The following is a 6,000-nucleotide window of genomic DNA, read 5'->3' as shown; positions in this document are numbered from 1 at the left end:
CGCCTCGATAGCAGACATCTGTAGAGCTGCCGGCTGGGCGACGCCTAACACGTTTGCGAGATTCTATAATCTCCGTGTAGAGCCCGTGTCCTCTCGTGTACTCGCCTCAGGTAGGCAGTAACACCGGACCTGCTCGGTGTCGATCACGCTTGCTGCGCCATTCCCCTCTACGGACCGGATACGTGCGCTTTTTTGCTTCTCAGTTCAGTTCCCCATGGCGAACCCTGTTGGAGTTCCTCCCGCACCCTCGGCGGTCAGGCGTGGCGGAGCGCCAGACGCCAGGCTCAGCACTCTTGTGCATGCCCAAGGTTAGCCCTTGTGCTGGGTTAGGTGCCCGTGTGTAGTGTGATTCCCCTTCGGGTGATCCCACATGTGTATTCTTCCACGGTACGGCTCCCCTCACGGTAAGCCCGTGTCTTTCCCTGGCAGTCGTTCGCTGCCATCTCTGCTGCGTAGTTATCTCACCCCAGGCGGGTTGAGTCTACCGCAGGGACTTCCATATGTAGCACTGCCCTGGGCCAGTCCATATGTGTAATTCCACATGATACCTCCTATGCGCAGGATGTGGTTTCCGTAGCGTCCCAACTGGGTACGCTTTCCCAGTGTTATCCAATGTACCACTGTATGGAACAGCAGTGCGGACACCTCTGCCTAGCCGCTGTCCTATCTTCCGCCCCAGCTGGTGTGGGGGGACTTGCCGGCTTCCGCAGGGCACTGGAGGGGGTCAGCAATAGTGGCGTTTTCCATACGGATCCCAATTCGTCAGTCACGACTGACGTAACGTCGAACGTGACTGACTGAAAGGGAACGTCTCGGTTACTTGTGTAACCCTCGTTCCCTGAAGGAGGGAACGGAGACGTTACGTTCCGTCGCCACAGTTGCTGTACCACCGCTGTACGGCCGGGGCGCGTAGTCTCGGCTCCTCAGCGAAAAACTGATGTGTGTTTGCACGCGCTCTCCTTTTATACCCGCGCTGCGGGGCGGGGTGCGCGTGGCGAAACACGCACGCCAACTGTCATTGGCTTGTTTAGTTAACACTCGAAGGTGATTGGGCTCTCGGGCGAGATCCCAATTCGTCAGTCACGACTGACGTAACGTCTCCGTTCCCTCCTTCAGGGAATGAGGGTTACACAAGTAACCTAGACGTTCTCTTGGAAGCCATTTTCTTCTGCTGGATGTTGTTTTGCATTTGTCTTTGTTAAGCTGAATTATTATGACGCTGGAGCCAAGTAGATTTCAGTAAATATTCCTCCAGCCCCTCATCACTTCTTTAGCTCTTTTGCTGTTCCTCCGTTCTTCAGTAGCAGTACAGTGCTGCTTTCATTGCCCTGGTCTTACGAGAACTTGGCCTGACCGCAGACCTCTTTATTGCCTCCCTGCAGACTCCATCTACATCTTATTGATTTGTTGCAGTCAAATTTGTTTCATGAGAAGGGTCTAAACACTCTTCCTCAGCTCCATTAATTGATGAATTACTGTAAAAGGCCATTTAAGTCTACTTAAAGAGAGTAAACTTTCATGATTGTTTCTTAACACACTTAAGTACCCTTTTAAAAAGTGTACTTTGTAATAGTAATTAAATGTTAAATGTGTATTTAATCATTTGTCATGTCATTACATTTTAAGGGCCAGATTTACTAAACAGGGCAAATTAGCATTAGAGCGCAATTCCATAAAAGCGCCGATGGGAGGGGAAAATTATGCGGGTGATTTACTAACAATGCGCACATTAAAGAACACAGACGCAGCCAGATCAATTCCATAATGACCAACGCAATCTACAATGATCAGTCATGCTTTAAAACATGCTTTTTTAGGGTGTTAAATAATGGCGCAAATACCAGTAATTTGACGAGCGCAAACGTTAGTACATTTTTTACTCTCCTCCCATAAATTTTGTGTCAATAAGGTCAGGCGCAAAAATAACTGCTTTTTTCTAATCACTCAATTTACTCAAATAACTCCTCTCTGCAATTGGCTGGAAGCAGTTTTCTTGATTACTTAAAATTGGAAATGCTAAATTTTCTTATTGAATTGGGTTTAGAAATACTCGACTGAATGTTGTTACAACATCTGTACTTCATTAAAGACTCAAATCAGAAAGACTAAAGCACTAAATATACAGCAAATCAAAAAGAACAGCTGTTAATCACTTTTAATTAACTCTATGACACACATCAAAATTGCAAAACTGTCAGTGTTCCCTCTTTGTCCATGTTGAAGTTACAGTATTGGTCTCTTATTAACAATGTTTGTGAAACATTCAATGATCATCTGTTTATGTTGGCCCTTAAATGAGAATATAGTTAATATAGTATAATATAATATATATAGTATAATAGTCACTCGTGTGCTGCTGTAATGAGATTATGCCCTGTGACTTTGGGCGCTGTGCCCGGTCAAAAGCATGTGTCGAGTTACACACAACATGCACTGCATAATTGGATTACCTGCTGTCACTTGATAAGGCAGCGTTCTGAGCTCCTCTACACGAGGAACATGACGTCCTATTGTTTATCTTCGCTAGTGGACTGAATGGAGTAGATAGGAGTTCACTGTGCTATTTTGCCTTTACAGTGAATCTCAACCCCTGACATTCATTCTGTGGGTTTGTGCCGTGCTATTTCAATTTCACATGTCAGTGTAGAGTCTCACAACGTGACATGAATGACCACCCAGTCAACGATATTAATCATGACCAAAGTTAAGATGTATATCAAGCAGGCTGGCATAAAATAAGGCTGATGACACACAGTCTGCTTTTTTCTCTCGCTGCGGTCACACCGTACTGTGTGACAAGCAACTACCATGAAGAACAGAAAAAACCCCACAGTTTTGCGGATTAGAGCACACTAGTGGAATAAACCAGTGCTTCACTGTAGGGGTTCTGCCTTCCCATGGGAAAAAATACACTTAAGTACACTTAATTGTTTTGAATGTGCATTTGTAGTATACTTCAGTCAATAATAAATACAAAATATTGTGTGTTTTTTTTTAAACTGCTTGCAGATGTTTTGTAAATCATTGTTTTTCAAATAATATTTTTTCATACGTTAAAGAAGTGCATTTATGATGTGTTGACTAAAGCACATGTAAAGTACATTTGCAGTGTATTATTTGTTATTACTTTCATGTATTTTGAATACATTGAATTGCAACCTTATCGTTACAAATGTGTAATTATCGCTACAGGTTTTGATAGAAAAGTATATTTTAGTTTACTACTAGTAATGGTAAATCAGTAGAAGTAATTGTGAAGTTACAAATAATGTACTTAAGTCCTACTTAAGTGGGTCAGAAAAGCACTATAAGGGTACGTTTACATGATAATAATGTACTAAAAACGGTAAAGTTTTTATTTCGCTTTTTTTTTGCTGCGTAGACAACAACATTATCAAAATGATCCATGCTCACTTAAAACGCTGTATTATGCATGCCAGTCCAGAAGTTGGCGATGTCACACTACGCTGACACATAATATGCATGTGCATGACATCACCGTTTTCATAAACTTGCGTTTTTGTAGTTTGATATATACGAAACGATGATAACATATCATTTTCAAAAACTTGCACTTTTGTGTTTTGTTTTCAGGCCCCCAAAACACCATTGTCATTTAAATGAACACCCAAAACACATAATTTTTTTTTTTTTTTTCATTTTTAGCTAAAAACAGTGTTGAGTAAACGCCCCCTAAAGTTCTGTCAGTTACACTTCATATAAATTTAAACTGTAATACATTTTTATTTAATTGCAATTAACATGCAATTAAGTGTCCGAAAACATTACATTCACTTGATAGTTAAGTATGTTCTTTTAAACTATATTTGTCACGCTACAGTGAATAATGAGCGCACGAAGAAGAAGATGAAGTCAAATAGTATTTAATACAATCCACACAAGGTAATCCACAACAGACAGGCAGGAAACACAAGAAGGGACATAGTAGACCGGACAGGGGAACACAGGACAGACTAGAACTAAAATAGGGAGGCAAATGAGGGACAGACAGGTGAGGTGGATCAACTAATGTAGACACAGGTGAACTGACTAACATAATCAAACACGGGGAAAAACTAGGTCACAGGCACATGAAGGAGAAAACACAACAAAACAGTCCAAGGGTGTGACAATATTATTTCCATAATAAGGACCTTTTTAAAAAAAAAAAGTATGGCAAAGTGTACTTTTTCACAAAGGTTGTTAATAAAAAACTCTTTATATTACTCATTAGTGCTCATTTAAAAAGTTTGCACCATTTTCTTTGTGTAGATTAGTTTAACAAAACCCAAAAGTTACAAAGGAGCTTTTGTTGTAGGCAGCCTCTTGTGCAGTGCCAGTCCTGGGAAAAAAAATTTGTTTATAAAGTATTGAAATGACTGTTTGAATGAATGTTTTGTGATAGTTTGGACTGTGAGTGTTGGCGTAGTTCTTTTCTCCATATGGTAAGTTGTTCACACTCCTCTGTCTGTGTATGTCACGATCTGGCAGACATGGATCTTTTCCCAAACATAATCAGTGCAGCAAAATGAGGAAGGTTCCTGTCTTAATTGGTTTAGACACGCAAAATGTTCATTTTTGTGTGGCACAGTCATACACTTGCACAAAATTTACTATGTTGAAACTTACAATCGACACAAACTTGTCAGTTTACGCTGTTGGCTCACACAATTGAGATGAAATAAACAGAGATGATGGATGCAACTCAAAATAGTTATTTTACTCAGTACTTTGTTCTGTCTGGACCAAAACATCATAGATGAGGAATTTTGCAATAGAGTCTTGCAGTTTGAGCCATGCTGAAAGGTGGTCGAAATGGTCCCTGGAAGCCAAAAGAAACCTTAGTGGCATTTGCTTCATGTCTGGTTGCCATATTTTTGCCACATGTTTCTGGATGGAGGACAGCGCAGGTGTCAGCTAGGTGGAGGTGAAGGATTAGCTGTTGGCTACTCAAACATGCCATTTAACAGGCAATTGGAAGTGTTTCGATGAGGTAACTGCATCTGTGAATCATTCACACAGAGCAAGAGAACATAGCTCTGTAATTTTGTGTACAATATATATTTTTTAATTGTCTGAAAACATTGCATACACTTGACACTTAAGTACATTCTTAAGTTATTATAAGTATATTATTTCCAGAATAAGTGCTTTTTTAAGTATGATAAATGGTACTTTTTCACGAGGGTTGTTTGTTTGTTTGTTTTCCTCAATATTTTTTAGTGTCAAATTAATTATATATTATATGTATAATCATCTTGAATTGACTGATTATTACTTTTTTGCTTTTTAGATGAATTTTGATTCTGAATATGGTTGTCTCACTTGTCTGTTCTTCTGTAGCAGTTAGTTATCATCACAAGTCAAGCATTTGATTTGCGCTGCTTCTATTTGGAGACATGTTTGACATTGATTTGTTGTGTCTTTATTTCTTGTGACATATCTCTCTCGCTGCTGTCTCTGCTGTATTAAACTGAATGAATATTTAATATGCTCACTTCACATACACAAGCACATAGACTTTCTCTCTTTTTCTTGGCGCCTGTCCTGTAATTTTGCTACTGCTGCCAGTCTCAAGCTCACCAACGTTATGGTAAACAACATCTTTACATCGTTATTAAAGATCTAATCCTGTTGTTTGCACAATGTTTTGTGTTTATCATCTAATTCTTGGAAATAATGTTGTACTATAAGCTGAAGTGCATAGTGAAGCTAGTGCATGATAAAGATACGGTGACTTTCTGACATTCTTCTGAGAAACTATGATGATATGAAATGTCAGAGAGATTGTTTTGACGTTGGATGCCTTTATTGAAAGGATCTAAACCAATACTTGAGGACCAAAATGATGGAGGATGGCTTTGACAAACAGTGAGAAAGAGGCTTAGCGAAGAGTAGCAGGGAATGATGCAGAAATGGCATAAGGATTTGCACCATCCTGCAACAATCACTTCTTCTTCTTAAGTTCAAAATTAAGTACAGAGTGATACACACTCAGAG

Source organism: Sinocyclocheilus rhinocerous, unplaced genomic scaffold, assembly GCF_001515625.1.
Source record: "Sinocyclocheilus rhinocerous isolate Xijiao unplaced genomic scaffold, SAMN03320098_v1.1 scaffold2385, whole genome shotgun sequence".
NCBI lineage: Eukaryota > Metazoa > Chordata > Actinopteri > Cypriniformes > Cyprinidae > Sinocyclocheilus > Sinocyclocheilus rhinocerous.
Note: the sequence above shows the minus strand (reverse complement) of the source record.